This window comes from Anomaloglossus baeobatrachus, chromosome 1 (assembly GCF_048569485.1).
Source record: "Anomaloglossus baeobatrachus isolate aAnoBae1 chromosome 1, aAnoBae1.hap1, whole genome shotgun sequence".
In the NCBI taxonomy this organism is placed as follows: Eukaryota; Metazoa; Chordata; class Amphibia; order Anura; family Aromobatidae; genus Anomaloglossus; species Anomaloglossus baeobatrachus.
The window spans coordinates 423,559,339-423,576,063 of NC_134353.1; the positions used below are offsets into that span (position 1 = coordinate 423,559,339).

The following is a 16,725-nucleotide window of genomic DNA, read 5'->3' on the forward strand; positions in this document are numbered from 1 at the left end:
GATGCAAATAAGTTAGAGCCTGCAAACTTCAAACAAGAGCAGGATTTATTAACAGATGCATAAATCTTACAAACCAACAAGTTATGTTGCTCAGTTAAATTTTAATAAATTTTCAACATAAAAGTGTGGGTCAATTATTATTCAACCCCTAGGTTTAATATTTTGTGGAATAACCCTTGTTTGCAATTATAGCTAATAATCGTGTTTTATAAGACCTGATCAGGCCGGCACAGGTCTCTGGAGTTATCTTGGCCCACTCCTCCATGCAGATCTTCTCCAAGTTATCTAGGTTCTTTGGGTGTCTCATGTGGACTTTAATCTTGAGCTCCTTCCACAAGTTTTCAATTGGGTTAAGGTCAGGAGACTGACTAGGCCACTGCAACACCTTGATTTTTTCCCTCTTGAACCAGGCCTTGGTTTTCTTGGCTGTGGCCTTTGGGTCGTTGTCTTGTTGGAAGATGAAATGACGACCCATCTTAAGATCCTTGATGGAGGAGCGGAGGTTCTTGGCCAAAATCTCCAGGTAGGCCGTGCTATCCATCTTCCCATGGATGCGGACCAGATGGCCAGGCCCCTTGGCTGAGAAACAGCCCCACAGCATGATGCTGCCACCACCATGCTTGACTGTAGGGATGGTATTCTTGGGGTCGTATGCAGTGCCATCCAGTCTCCAAACGTCACGTGTGTGGTTGGCACCAAAGATCTCGATCTTGGTCTCATCAGACCAGAGAACCTTGAACCAGTCTGTCTCAGAGTCCTCCAAGTGATCATGAGCAAACTGTAGACGAGCCTTGACATGACGCTTTGAAAGTAAAGGTACCTTACGGGCTCGTCTGGAACGGAGACCATTGCGGTGGAGTACGTTACTTATGGTATTGACTGAAACCAATGTCCCCACTGCCATGAGATCTTCCCGGAGCTCCTTCCTTGTTGTCCTTGGGTTAGCCTTGACTCTTCGGACAAGCCGGGCCTCGGCACGGGTGGAAACTTTCAAAGGCTGTCCAGGCCGTGGAAGGCTAACAGTAGTTCCATAAGCCTTCCACTTCCGGATGATGCTCCCAACAGTGGAGACAGGTTGGCCCAACTCCTTGGAAAGGGTTTTGTACCCCTTGCCAGCCTTGTGACCCTCCACGATCTTGTCTCTGATGGCCTTGGAATGCTCCTTTGTATTTCCCATGTTGACCAAGTATGAGTGCTGTTCACAAGTTTGGGGAGGGTCTTAATTAGTCAGAAAAGGCTGGAAAAAGAGATAAGTAATCCAAACATGTGAAGCTCATTGTTTTTTCTGCCTGAAATACTTCTTAATACTTTAGGGGAACCAAACAGAATTCTGGTGGTTTGAGGGGTTGAATAATAAATGACCCTCTGAATAAACTTTTCACAATTTAAAAAAAAAAAAAAAAAAAAAAAAAGAAATAACATTCTTTTTTGCTGCAGTGCATTTCACACTTCCAGGCTGATCTACAGTCCAAATGTCACAATACCAAGTTAATTCCGAATGTGTAAACCTGCTAAATTTGCATGGGGTTGAATACTACTTGTAGGCACTGTACATATATGAATTATAATATCATGGCATATGAAATACAGAGCAAATTATTATATCCCCCCGTTTTGACACATAAAAGGTTTATTTGTAATTGTTAAACATGCAGGGACCCTAATGCGATTGGCGCCTGGCATTTTAAATTGCATTATAGAGATGCGCCTGCATAAGACAAAGAGAGGATTGATTTCCTGGGTGTGAAGGTCGTTGTATCACAGTGCACATGCACAGGTTTATCATCTGTTCATGGATTGATTGCATTGGCCTTAGAATCTGCATATGATTTGTGTTCCAGCATGCATGTCACGAGTGACACGGTCATCATGCCAACATGGAGTAGTACAGTGCGCCTGTGTGGGATGGACGCAGTATCGATTCTTCTGACCAGCAGATCGGAGCACCATGATGCGCATGCGCGGGCCCATCGGTTAATCGGAGATCAACTTTATTGATCTATTTCTGGATACAGTCTGCGTTTCAGCGTGCATGTCACGCACTATTAGACATGCAGGCATGATGGTGATGCACACATGGGCAACTACAGCACAATAATCATTATAGGCGGACTCTGTGGTCAGGTGAGCGGTCACTCACATGTGTTGCTGTTAATTTAATATATGCGGCTATATGAGGGGATTAGCGTCTGTCGGTGAGGCTTCTCTATTCTCTGAATTGCTGTCATTGGGAAGATGGAATGAGTTTTCCTGTGGTCGTCTAAACATTCCCCTGTTGATTCCTAGTTGAAGGAAGAAACATGTCGGGAAGAGACACAGAGGACAATTTAGGCTACTTTCACACATCCGGTTTTTGCTCTGCGGCACAATACGGCGCTCTGCAGAAAAACCGCAACCGTTTTTTTTGCCGCCGGTTGCGGGGTTTTTTGCATAGACTTACATTAGTGCTGTATTGTGCCGCATGGGCTTGCGTTCGGTCCGGTTTTTGCCGCATGCGGCAGATTTAGCCGATGCCGCGGCCGGATGGAACATTGCCTGCAACGTTTTTTGCTCCGGAAAAAAAATCGCATTGCGCCGCATCCGGCCGCTGCGGCTCATTTTTCAATGCATGCCTATGGACGCGGGATGCGGCGCGATGCGGAAAAAACGCATCCGGCCGCCGCATGCGGTTTCTTCCACTGCGCATGCTCAGTAGCGTGCCGCAACCGGAAAAAAACGGACGGGCCGCATGTAAAAACTTATGCAAAGGATGCGGTGTTTTCGCCACATCCGTTGCATAGGTTTCACAGCCGGATTGAGCCGCACTGCTCAAACCGGATGTGTGAAAGTAGCCTTAGGTTCAGGTCACAAGGAGAGCTGTGGTCTGTCCTTGTCAGTACAGAAGTCTGTGGGTGATTAGGGTGAGGACTAGTGATGAGCAAGTACCAAAAAGCTCGGGTGCGCGTGGCTCGGGCCGAGCATCCCAAGATACTCGTGTACTCGGCCCAAGCACCGAGCCCAATGTTATCCTATGGGAGACCCGAGTATTATTCTGAAATGACCCCCGGCAGCATGTAGAAACCATAAAAATGTAAAGTAAAAAAAAAAAACGTGCGTGTGTGTGTATGCGTGTATATATATATATATATACATACACATGCGGAGTGGAGTGCGGGAGGGGGCTTAGCCAAGCGGGGAAGTGTCGGGCTAAAGGCACGGTCATGCTGTGAGGGCCGGCCAATCACTGCAATTCCACAACTAACAGGGCTGTGGAATTGCAGTGGTCTGCCAGCCAATCCCTGCATGAGGGCTGGCTCTCAAAAGAGCGCCAACATGCAGGAATGAAGACCACGAGTACAGCACGAGTATCGCGAGATTACTCGGTACCCGCCGAGTAGCCCGAGTACAGTGATACTCGTGCGAGTACCGAGTAGTGACAAGCATACTCGCTCAACACTAGTGAGGACCTGTGTTGTTATAGGAGGGACCTTGAGGCCTGAGATGCTTCTGTATTGAAAACCAGAACTAAGCTATTTCCCCTAAGGGAAATAATGTTATCCACTGATGTTTGGTTTTATGATAACTGTCAACCAAATTGGTATATCTAATATATAAAGCTGAGTGTATGTGTGTAGGTAGGAATGTATGTATGTATGTATGCAGGTATGTATGTATATATATGTCCGCTAAAGGAATCCGCACCGTCACATTTACAATCACAAAATTTTGCACAGACACTCCATGTGACTCAGGGAACGTCATAGACTATGTTTGGATGGGAAAATTTAACCCCACGCTTTACAGTTACTCTACAAAAATCCTGCCTCCATTAAAGTCAATGGAGTGGCGAGATATTAGGTTATTAATAGGAGCTGTGAGTGGTTGCTTTAGGAATAAAATTGTTAGTATAAGAAGCTTCTGTGTGAAATAATAAGATGTCGATGGTCAGACTGATAGAGAGTCAGAAAGAGACAGTCAGTCAAAGAGACAGACAGAGGCAGACAGACACAAACAGAGAGGGAAAGAGAGAGACAGAGGAAGACAGACACAGACAGACAGGGAAAGAGACAGCCAGACAGGGAAAGAGACAGAAACAAGGAAAGAGACAGACAGGGAAAGACACAGCCAGACAGGGAAAGAGACAGGGAAAGAGACAAAAACAAGGAAACAGACAAGGAAAGACAGAGACAAGTAACTAGACAGGGAAAGAAACAGAAACAAGTAAAGAGACAGGGAAAAAGACCGAGACAGACGGGGAACAAGACAGACGGGGAACAAGACAGACGGGGAACAAGACAGACGGGGAACAAGACAGACGGGGAACAAGACAGACGGGGAACAAGACAGACGGGGAACAAGACAGACGGGGAACAAGACAGACGGGGAACAAGACAGACGGGGAACGAGACAGAAGGGGAACGAGACAGAAGGGGAACGAGACAGACGGGGAACGAGACAGACGGGGACTGACAGACAGATAGATACAGACAGACAAACACAGGGAAAGAGCGAGAAACAGATACAGACAGACAGAGACAGACAGAGACAGAGAGACAGTAACTATCCCGGGCAACGCCTAGGTACTACAGCTAGTTGATAAATAATTGTAATCTTGAACCTATACCACTGTATATTCCTCTGATGAATGCCATTTATTGTGGGGGCTGTTTCTAGGCGGGGATAATTTCTGTCAGTGTAATCAGACTGTGATTCTAGATTATATCTCCGATTTTGCTGCAACCTACATTGGCTATTAACATCAATCCTTAAGCGGGCTTTACACGCTGAGACATCGCTAGTGATGTCGCAAGCGATAGCACCCGCCCACGTCGGTGGCGCGTCACGCGGTGATCGCTGCCGTAGCGAACAATATCGCTACGGCAGCGTCACACGCAATTACCTCTTCACCGACGTCGGTGTGGCCGCTGAACAATCCTTTAAGGGGGCGGTTTGTTCGGCGTCACAGCGGCGTCACTAAGCGGCCACCCAATAGAAGCGGAGGGGCGGAGATGAGCGGGCTGAACATCCCGCCCACCTCCTTCCTCATTGCGGGCGGCCGTAGGTACGGTGATGTTCCTCGTTCCTGCGGAGTCACACATAGCGATGTGTGCTGCCGCAGGAATGACGAACAACCTGCGTCCTGCAACAGCAACGATAATTGGGATTAGAACGACGTGTCAACGATCAACAATTAGGTGAATAATTTTGATCGTTAACGGTCGTTCGTGCGTTTCACACGGAACGACGTCGCTAACGAGGCCGGATGTGCGTAACAAGTTCCGTGACCCCAACGACATCTCGTTAGCGATGTCGTTGCGTGTAAAGCCGGCTTTATTGTTGTGTTTGAGACAGTATTTCATGACCCAGAGAGGTTGAGATCGTTTATAATCAACTGTAAGTAATGGTAATAGATTGTTGGATTAATTTCCTGGTACGTGACTTGGTTAATCATTTTTATAATCACATATTGTTCACATTTGTAGTTATAAAGAAATCTGATTAAAAGGTACTGTATATCTTAATTCTCACGCTATTTTGCTTTTTTTACTGTTGTAGCTGGCCAGCAATCAGCACATGTGCAGAGATGCCGACAATAATGCAAACAGTATGAGGAAGAGCATTCATAGTAACAATCGTTAGCAGTAACAATCGTTAGCACATTGGCTGTCACATGTAAAGCCAGCAGTGTTTGCTGTTTGCTAGTGTCTATCCACGCATTTTATCTGCCCATATAATAAGACCTGGGGAGCAATAATTAACTGACACATGATCCATCAGTAAACCGGCTCACAGAGACAGCCCAGGCTTTCCCAGGAGGACATACTAGTTAGCTGTCCGTGTCTTTTCCACTAAGGTGTGTGATATTGTATATGTGAACCACACACTTGTGGACATTACTGCACTAATACAGGTTTAACACTAGAAGTCCCAGAGAGGGGTCATTTAACATTTCTACCATTGGAACCCTATGGAGCTCGACATTTCTGGGACTTCTAGTGTTAATAGAAAAAAAACAGCCCATAAATTGCTATATTCATTATCACCACAATGAATTACATAATGATCCATTATCTTCTACCAGACGTGTTATGCAGTAACCTACATACAGCCCCCAAAAGTCAGCAGATTGTACCCTACTAACTGTCTGGATGTCCCAGATATGCTGATATGCTACTGATAGTCTTCCTGGCGAATGTGCGATAGCACAGCGGGCATTATCCTGGGCTGTGAGTGCGTTACCTTCCCGTAACACTCAGCAACCCCACCCTCAAACTCCTACAGGGTGACGTGCCCAGAACACCTCTCCCAAAGGACAGGTGGTAGAGTTGGGTTTTTTTGACTATACTGGCACTTGATACAGTCCTGTCATATCGTCATGGTGGTAGTCCGTATGCAGCTGGCCAACCTTACTAGGTGAGTACTGACCCCAAACATGACCTGCGCCCTTCCTGGATCCACTCCTGGCCTGCCCATCATCCTCTGTCCTGGGTTTTTGGAAACAGTGGCTTGGCACCATATCTGACCTGGTACAGCCCCTCTCCCTTGAGTACATGCCCCTCTAATTCCCACTGTCACACCTGAGTCAGTCTCGTCTCCAGCTGCTCCCCCACAGCAGGGAGGCTCTCAGCTCACGGACACACACACGGAACAGTCACTGGTAGATTGGCATCTTGCCACCCCCCACCCAGCCTCTCTGAGGTGGGGCTTCGAGCTTCCCGCGCAGCTCTATGGTGAGGGGCTGACAGAACCTCTCTGCTGGCATGCTCTGAGTCTGTCAGTGTGTGCCAGGTCCTTCCGGTGCAGAGCCTGGTATAGCACAGGCTATAATTCCATACCAGATAAGCTCAAGCAAGTGTGCCATAGTGCGAACAGTCTGCCTGCTACTGCTTATCTGCCTAACCCCGCAGAGTCACAGATCACCGCATCTGACTGCACAACCACAGGTCACCCAGAGTCACCCACCTCTGACCACACAGCCCCAGGTCACCGCATCTGACTGCACAGCCACAGGTCACCGCATCTGATCGCACAGCCACAGGTCACCTAGAGTCACCCACCTGTAACCACACAGCCACTTAACACCGCATCTGACCACACAGCCACAGGTCACCGCATCTGACCACACAGCCACAGGTCACCCAGAGTCACCCACCTCTGACCACACAGCCCCAGGTCACCGCATCTGACTGCACAGCCACAGGTCACCGCATCTGATCGCACAGCCACAGGTCACCTAGAGTCACCCACCTGTAACCACACAGCCACTTAACACCGCATCTGACCACACAGCCACAGGTCACCCACAGAGTCACAGATCACCACATCTGACTGCTAAACCACAGGTCACTGCATCTGACCGCACAGCCACAGGTCACCCACAGAATCACAGATCATTGCATCTGACCGCTAAACCACAGGTCATCCAAAGTCACCCGCCTCTGATCACAGAGCCACAGGACACAGCCACAGGTCACCGCATGTGACCGCACAGCCACAGGTCACCCGCCTCTGACCACACAGCCACAGGTTACATCTGACCGCACAGCCACAGGTCACCTGCCTCTGACCACAAAGCCACAGGTCACCCACAGAGTCACAGGTCACCACCACCATTAAACCGCAGTTACAGGTTACCACCCTTGACCGCATAGCCACAGGTCACCCGCAATCACAGGTCACTGTATCTGACAGCACAGCCATAGGTCATCTGCAATCACAGCTCACCGCATCTGACCTCACAGCCAGAGGTCACCCACAGTCACAGGTCACTGCATCTGACCACACAGCCACAGGCCACACGCAGTCACAGGTCACTGCATCTGACCGCACAGCCACAGGTCACACGCAATCACAGGTCACCGCACAGCCACAGGTCACCCGCAGTCACAGGTCACCGCATCTGACTGCACAGCCACAGGTCACCCGCAGTCACAGGTCACCGCATCTGACCACACAGCCATAGGTCACCCGCAGTCACAGGTCACCGGTCACCCACAGTCACAGGTCACCGCATCTGACCACACAGCCACAGGTCACCCGCAGTCACAGGTCACCGCATCTGACCACACAGCCACAGGTCACCCACAGTCACAGGTCACCGCATCTGACCACACAGCCATAGGTCACCCGCAGTCACAGGTCACCGCAACTGACCACACAGCCACAGGTCACCCCGCAGTCACAGGTCACCGCATCTGACCACACAGCCATAGGTCACCCACAGTCACAGGTCACCGCATCTGACCACACAGCCACAGGTCACCCGCAGTCACAGGTCACCGCATCTGACCACACAGCCACAGGTCACCCACAGTCACAGGTCACCGCATCTGACCACGCAGCCATAGGTCACCCGCAGTCACAGGTCACCACCTTTAACTGCAGCACGTACAAGCCCTTCAGACTATGCTGACAGATCACTAGCAGGTGTTTGTAAATATCAGAGCCGCAGCAGTTAGGGAAGGGTTAATGAGCCGCACAAGTAACAGGAACCTAACATGATTGGCCAGTGACGGTTTCTCGCCCCTTCTATCGCGCGCTTCTATTGGACGAGGGATAGTCATCATCCGGCCCTCCTATCAAGTATATCATTAGCTTTGCTGTCAGTTGCGCTGCACCTTGGGATATGCAGTCCAGCAGGGCTCTGTGATCCGCAGCGCTGCATCAGTGAGGGGACTACAAGTCCCAGATACCCAGCAGACGTCTCTAGTGCCCGGCCCGTATTGGCCTTTTCCTCCTCCCTCTCTCACGCTGAACCAACGTATTGGCGTTTGTCGAGTTGTAGGTGCTGCCACATAACCGAGCATCGAGCTGTACGGACGCCTCAGTGCTGTGCGCTCGCGTTATGCCGCTGGTTAGAGCCCCGGAGCAGGATGATGTTATGGTCGCAGCTTCTTGTCATCGTGTCCTATGGCGGTCGTTTCTAGGAACCGAGTTCGAGCCTCGGTCCTTGGTTGTGGGCGTGCGCAGCTTCCTACCTGCTGCCGGGGAGGTAGATATGTGCCGGCGCTGTGCACAGACCTCTGCGCCGCCGCTCTGCTGCTCCCTTCCTGGTTGCTGTGAGGTCGCGCTGGGGTACTCCCTTCTCTTAAAGGAGAAGCACATTCTGCCACCACACTGGTGAGACCTGCTGTCACACAGTCCTCATGGGGGCCCTGAGGCTGGGCACAGACCGAACGCCTAAAAACATGGCTACAAAGCAATATGTGGGAACAGTTATTCCGAAAAGCAAAGGCAGGACTTTCCAAAATGTTTTCCACTTTAAAGGGGTATTCCCATCTCCAAGATCCTGTAAGTGTAATAATAATAAGTACTCTGATTAGAAATGTAGAAGAGTTCTCCTGATATAGCCATGCCTCATGTGCAGGGCATTGCATCTTAGGTTCCCATGGCTATGACCATTCAGTTGCTTGTTGTAATCATAGATACCTAAGCTGCAATGCCCTGCACATGAGGTAAGCAACATGACTAGGTCAGGAGAACTGTACTACATTTCTAACTAAAGGTATTTGCTAATATTATTATAACCACTACATATTGGGATAGGATCTTGGAGAAGGGAATATTCCTTTAAGGACTGTTTCAGATGTCAGTGATTCTGGTACGTATGTGCTTTATATATATATATATGTGTGTATGTATGTATGTACCAGAATTACTGACATATGCAGACCTACTATAATCGATGGGTGTGTGCATACATCAGTGATTTTTCACTGACCGTGTCTCCATGCAGCGTACACGCGTGTCCATGTTCTCCGCACGGAGACGTCCATTTTTTTCTGGCATCACTGATGTCCCACGGACCACACTATCTTATGATCTGTGAAACACGTACCAGAAAAACACGGACATTGAAAATAAAATGATTTTTATACTCCCCTTCTCCAGCACTGCTGTCTCCGGCTGCTGCTCTCCGCAGTTTTCTGCCTGGCTAATTACTGACATGCATATTCATGACTACAGCCAGAGCCGACCCGGAAGTAGCTGCAGAGGTGAGAGACCGGTGGCCGGATACAGCATCGCGGTAGAGTTCAGCACGATGGACAGAAGGAGCGGGGACAGGTGAGTATATGTCATATGCAATCACGGATAACGGAGCATGTATCACGGATTGCACATGGACAACCCACGTGTGCCGTGAATCACAGCACATGGAGGGACACACGCACGCACGCTCCACATCACATCAGGCTCTGCAACCCTCCCCCCACCCACCCACACATGGCGCTCTGTACCGACCCCCCGCCCCCGCTCACCATTGTTCTGTACCGACCCCTACCCCCATAGGGAACACATGTGGGCTACATTCACATGACCGTTCCGTTTTTGCGGTCCGCAAAAACAGTCCATTTTTTCACGGATGCATCCGTGTGCCTTCCGGTTTTTTTTGCGGACCGCAAAAAACGGAAGCAGCAAGAAAGATAAATAGATGAGTAGATATAGAGATGAATAGATAGATAGATATACAGAGAAAGAGGGATGAATGAATTAATGAATGGAGGGATAGATAGACAGACAGATAATGGATAGATGAATAGATAGATGAGAAAGACATATATAGTGTCCTACCCCCCTGCATATTCTAAGCTGGCACCCTTTAGTGACTTTCATGTGGCACTAAAGGGTGCTTAGCCTTGTATTTAGCCAAAAAATAATTAAAAAAAACCCAAAAAACATGTGGGGTCCCCCCTATATTTTGTAGCCAGCTAGGGTAAAGCAGACAGCTGCAGCCTGCAAACCACAGCTGGCAGCTTCACCTTGGCTGATAATCCAAAACAGAGGGCACCCCACGCTGTTATTTTAAATTAAATAAATAATTTAAAACAAAAAACATGGGCCCCCCCCCCCCCAATTGGATCACCAACCAAGGTAAAGCGGACAGCTGTGGTCTGGTATTCTCAGACTAGGGAAGTCCACTATTATTGGACACTCCCCAGCCTAAAAATAGCAGGCTACAGCTGCCCCAGAAGTGGCGCATCCATTAGACGTGCCAATCCTGGCGCTTTTCCCCAACTCATTCCATTGCCCTGGTGCGGTGGCAAACTGGGTAATATTTGGGGTTGATGCCAGATGTGTAATGTCACCTGGCATCAAGCCCTAGGGTTAGTGATGTCACGCGTCTATCAGATACCCGACATCACCAACCCAGTCAGTAATAAAAAAAAAAGACAACAAAAAAGTTTTAGTTGAAAAAACACTTCCCAAAACATTCCCTCTTTCACCAATTCATTGAAAAGAACAATCAAATCTGGGTCCGGCGTAATCCAATAAGGGGGACACATGACTATCCATACCATAGTCAATGTCCCAGTCAATGAAGAACAAAATGTTCCCCATTGGCTGGGAGAGCAGTGCAGTGACCTGAGCGAACATCAATAGCCCAGGTCACTGCAGGGGATGACGAGCGCTGCCACCAAGAGGCAGATGAGATCATTACCTGCTGTGATGATCTTCACTCCTCTCAGCGATGTCACTGCCTTCTATGCCCGCCGCGTTCTCAGCAGTATCGCCTGTGACGTCACCGCTAGTGACGTGAGAACGCAGCGGGCATAGGCGGCAGTGACCGCGCTGACAGGAGTGAAGAGGAGATCGTCCTGGCAGCAGCGCTCGTTATCCTGGCGGCTGCCAGCACTGCAGGGTGAGAATCTGCATGCGGGCAGACACACACTGCAATGAAGGCAGCTGCGGGGTGGAGCGGGACACAGACTGCACGGGCACTCCTGCTCTCCTGAGCAGGGGGCCCGGTGCTGGCGGTGACACCGTGGGCGGGGAGAGTACGGGGTGCGAGGGAATGTGTGGGAGGGTGCAGGGAAGGGGGGCGGGGACTCCCCGCACTGTAGCCGCCCAGCAGGGCGGCAACAAGCTGTTCCAGATTTGCATGTCAAAATGGTCCTGCCCATGTTGACATGAAATGACCGGAAGCAGCAAAATCGTGGCAGGAGCGGTCACATGACCACTCTGAGCCGGGGGAGAGGGGCTGACAGCAGGGCAGGTAAGGCCAGTTTCACACATCCTTCTTTTTGCCGGTTTCGCGGATCCGGCACGCTCCTGTACAGTGAATACAGTACAATGACAGCGCAACAAGCGCCGGTCACGTGCTGTCATGTGACCGGCGCATGTGACCCGGAAGTTACAGCGCTGTCATTGTACTGTATTCACTGTACGAGAGCGTGCCGGATCCGCGAAACCGGCAAAAAGAAGGATGTGTGAAACTGGCCTAAGTGCTCACTATCTACTTACCTGCCCCAATGTAGCCCAATAGTGTAATAATAAAAAAAAAAGTCAAAATAAGCCAGATAACCCCTTTAACGAGTAACCCAGTTAGCGAGTATTTCGCCTAACGAGCAAGGCTTTCTGTAAATTTGTAACTCGGTTTACGAGAAAGCCTTGCTGTACGAGCAAAATACTCACAGCATACACTTCCGGTTCCGTACATCCACCGCTCTCTGACCCGCTCTACACAAACACACACAAGCACGCACGCGCACACACATATTATGCTCACCTTACCTTCCGTTCCCTCGCCGGCTTCCTGGAACTTGCATGTATCGGATAACCAAGGCGACCGATGCCGAACCTGCAGCTCCCAGCGTGCTGACGTCAAAGGCAGGAGCCGCTTGCCTCTGATTGTCCAGCGCGCTGCCTTTGAGTAGCGGCTGACAGGGGAAGGTCCTCCCTCCACAGGATGTGTATCTGGTAACCATTGCGACGAGGGAGGAACTTCCCCTGTCAGGCGCTACTCAAATGCAGCGCGCTGGCCAATCAGAGGCAAGCGGCTCCCGCCTTTGACGTCAGCGCGCTGAGTGCGGAAGGTCCGGCATCGGTCGCCTTGGTTACCCGATACACGTCTTGTACGGGCGAACTGCAAGTTCCAGGAGACCGGCGAGGGAACGGAAGGTAAGGTGAGCATAATCTGCGTTTGTGCGTGTGTGTGTGTTTGTGCATGTTTGTGTGTATTTGTGCATGTGTGGAATGGCATAATAGGGCACCAGGATGGGACATTTAACAAGTTGTGGAACGAATTGTCTGCATTGCAATGATTTCCTATGGGAAATCTTGCTTTGCCGAACGAGTAACTTGGTTAACAAGCACACTCCCAGAACGGATTGTTCTCATTAACCAAGGTTCCACTGTATATAATAATATGCAGTCATGTGCCCTGTTTTGAATACACATAAAAACACCTCATGATCAGGGGCGTTACTTTCTTGGTCGCAGAGATCGCCATTGCGACCGGGCCTGGCAGCTCAGGGACCCGCTCTGTAGACCACGCGGCCGCTATATATACCGATGCCGCTGACACTGAGCCCCCCTGCCCGGTGTCATCGGTGGTGGCATTGGGCCCCCCTGCCCGGTATTATCTGCGGCGGCACTGGGCCCCCTACCCGGTGTCATCAGCTGCAGCATCGGGCCCTCCTGCCCGGTGTCATTGGCGGTGGCATCGGGCCCCCTCCCCATCATTGCGCACAGCAATGATGAAGCATAGAGCGGCGCTCCATGCTCCATCATTCTCCCCCTGTGCGTGGTGACATCACTCCTGTGCAACTACTGTGCTGAGAGCACAGAGCGCAGGACGGACTGCTGTCCGCACTGCAGTGTCAGCAGCTTCTCACACTGCAGTGCGGGCAGCCGCGGGGATGAGGAGCGTTGCCGTCAGGAGTTTAGATAAGATCATTACCTGCTGTGACGATCTCCTGCACTCCTGACGGCAGCGCTGTCACTGCCTTCTATGCCCGCCGCGTTCTCACATCACGTCTCGCGGGTGTCCCAGACTGTCACTAGCGGTGACGTCACAGGCTCCCGCGATTCTTCGCTGTGAACGCGGCGGACAATGGAAGTCAGTGACAGCGCTGACGTCAGGAGTGCAGGAGATCGTCACAGCAGGTAATGATCTCAACTAACCTGACAGCAGCGCTCGTCATCCCCTGCAGTGACCTATTGATGTTGGCTCAGGTCACTGCACTGCTTTCCCAGCCAATGGGGAACATTTGGTTGTTCATTGACTGGGACAGTGACTATGGTATGGATCGTCGTGGGACCCCTTATTGGATTATGCCGATCCCGGATTTGATTGTTCTTTTCAATAAATTGATGAAAGAGGGGATGTTTTGGGGAGTGGTTTTTTTTTCAAATAAAACTTTATTTGTTGTCTATTATTTTTAAATTACTGACTGGGTTGGTGATGTCTGGTATCTGATAGACGCCGTGACATCACTAACCCCAGGGTTTGATGCCAGGTGACATTACACATCTGGCATCAACCCCATGTATTACCCAGTTTGCCACCACACCAGGGCAACGGGATGAGTTGGGGCGAAGCGACAGAATTAGCACATCTAATGGATGCGCCACTTCTGAGGCAGCTGTGGCCTGCTATTTTTAGGCTGGGGAGTGTCCAATAACGGTGGACCTCCCTAGTCTGAGAATACCAGACCACAGCTGTCCGCTTTACCTTGGCTGGTAATCCAATTTGGGGGGGCACCCATGTATTTTGTTTTAAATTGTTTAATTTAAAATAACAGTGTGGGGTGCCCTCTGTTTTGGATTACCAGCCAAGGTGAAGCTGTCAGCTGTGGATTGCAGGGTACAGCCGTCTGCTTTACCCTAGCTACAAAAGATATGGGGGCCCACGTGATTTTTTTTTTAATTTAAATTATTTATTTATTTTTTGGCTAAATACAAGGATAAGCACCCTTTAGTGCCACATGAAAGTCACTCAAGGGTGCCAGCTTAGAATATGCAGGGAGGTGGGACATTATATATGTCTTTCTCATCTATCTATCTATCTATCTATCCATTCATTCATCCATCAATCTCTCTATCTCTCTGTCTCTATATCTATCTATCCATCTCTATATCTACGCATCTATTTATCTTTCTAGCTACTTCCATTTTTTTGCGGTCTGCAAAAAAAAAAGGAAGGCACACAAATGCCTTCGTGCATCCGTGAAAAAAATGGACCGTTTTTTGCGGGCCGCAAAGACGGAACAGTCATGTGAATGTGGCCTTATACACAGGGAGGCCTGGGGGTTCTGCATTATACACAGGGAGGCCTGGGGGCTCTGCATTATACACAGGGAGGCCTGGTGGAGGCTGCATTATACACAGGGAGGCCTGGTGGAGGCTGCATTTTACACAGGGAGGCCTGGTGGAGGCTGCATTTTACACAGGGAGGCCTGGTGGAGGCTGCATTTTACACAGGGAGGCCTGGTGGAGGCTGCATTTTACACAGGGAGGCCTGGTGGAAGCTGCATTATACACAGGGAGGCCTGGTGGAAGCTGCATTATACACAGGGAGGCCTGGTGGGGGCTGCATTATACAGATGGAGGCCTGGGGTGGCTGCATTATACACAGGGAGGCCTGGTGGGGGCTGCATTATACACAGGGAGGCCTGGTGGGGGCTGCATTATACACAGGGAGGCCTGGTGGAGGCTGCATTATACACAGGGAGGCCTGGTGGAGGCTGCATTATACACAGGGAGGCCTGGTGGAGGCTGCATTATACACAGGGAGTCCTGGTGGAGGCTGCATTATACACAGGGAGGCCTGGTGGAGGCTGCATTATACACAGGGAGGCCTGGTGGGGGCTGCATTATACAGATGGAGGCCTGGTGGAGGCTGCATTTTACACAGGGAGGCCTGGTGGAAGCTGCATTATACACAGGGAGGCCTGGTGGGGGCTGCATTATACAGATGGAGGCCTGGGGTGGCTGCATTATACACAGGGAGGCCTGGTGGAGGCTACATTATACCCAGGGAGGCCTGGTGGAGGCTACATTATACACAGGGAGGCCTGGTGGAGGCTACATTATACACAGGGAGGCCTGGTGGAGGCTACATTATGCACAGGGAGGCCTGGTGGAGGCTACATTATACACAGGGAGGCCTGGTGGAGGCTGCATTATACGCAGGGAGGCCTGGTGGAGGCTGCATTATACACAGGGAGGCCTGGTGGGGGCTGCATTATACAAAATGAAGGACACCTTATACATGGACTATAGGGGTGCATTTACATGGAGGAGTATGGGGCTGCATAATACAATATGAAGGTTTTGTGGGGCTGCATTATAACACATAGGTCTATGGGGGCTACATTATAATATATGGAAGACTATGGAGGCTACCTTATACATGGACTATGGGGGTGCATTATAAAACATGGAGCACTATATGGTGCAGTATAATCTATTGAGTACTATGGGGTGAATTATAATACATGGAGAACTATGGGAAATGCATTATAATACATGGAGGACTATAGAGGTGAATTCTATTATATCAAGGGTTATGTGTGACCCTTTATACTATATGGAAGGCTATATGGGGGGCATTACAGTATTTGGAAAACTATATACGAGGGGGGACAAAGATACAAGCATGAGATTCAAACGTTTTGTGCTGAGGGAAAAAGGCTCTTTCCCTCAGTACCCAGCTTTCCCATGCTCTGCTATAATCTCTCAGCACCCAGCTTTCCCATGCTCTGATCTGGGAAAGCTGGGTGCTGAGGGAAAGATGTATAGCAGAGCATGGGAAAGCTGGGTGCCGATGACAAGATGGATATCAGAGCATAGGAAAGCTGTGTGCTGATAGAGGGTTTTTAGATCATGGGAAACCTGGGTGCTGAGGGTAAGAGCCAAGTGTCAGTGTGATTATCACGTACCCCGAGTGCCAGTGTCATCCCATACCCCAAGTGTCGGTCTACGTGGAGGGGGGGGGCCCGGGTCCGAACTTTGCACCGGGCC

The 16,725-nt window shown here is 50.1% G+C and overlaps 1 protein-coding gene and 1 long non-coding RNA gene across 3 annotated transcripts in view; one reads left to right on the forward strand and one right to left on the reverse strand.

Annotated features, from left to right (window-relative positions):
- ZBTB7A (zinc finger and BTB domain containing 7A) overlaps positions 1 to 9,027 on the reverse strand; it is a 68,245-nt gene extending 59,218 nt beyond the window's left edge. Inside the window, exon 1 of one of the 2 annotated variants that reach the window (XM_075352604.1) lies at positions 6,406 to 6,929. The gene's annotated coding sequence lies outside the window, so the exon portion shown is untranslated. Of the gene's footprint in view, positions 1 to 6,405; positions 6,930 to 8,957 lie in introns of those variants that run through there. The other variant, XM_075352603.1, reaches the window with a different exon arrangement.
- Positions 6,267 to 16,725, forward strand: part of LOC142316212 (uncharacterized) — a 48,687-nt gene continuing 38,228 nt past the window's right edge. The window contains exon 1 of the long non-coding RNA XR_012754629.1: positions 6,267 to 6,393. This is a non-coding gene — a long non-coding RNA (uncharacterized LOC142316212). The remainder of the gene's footprint in view (positions 6,394 to 16,725) is intronic.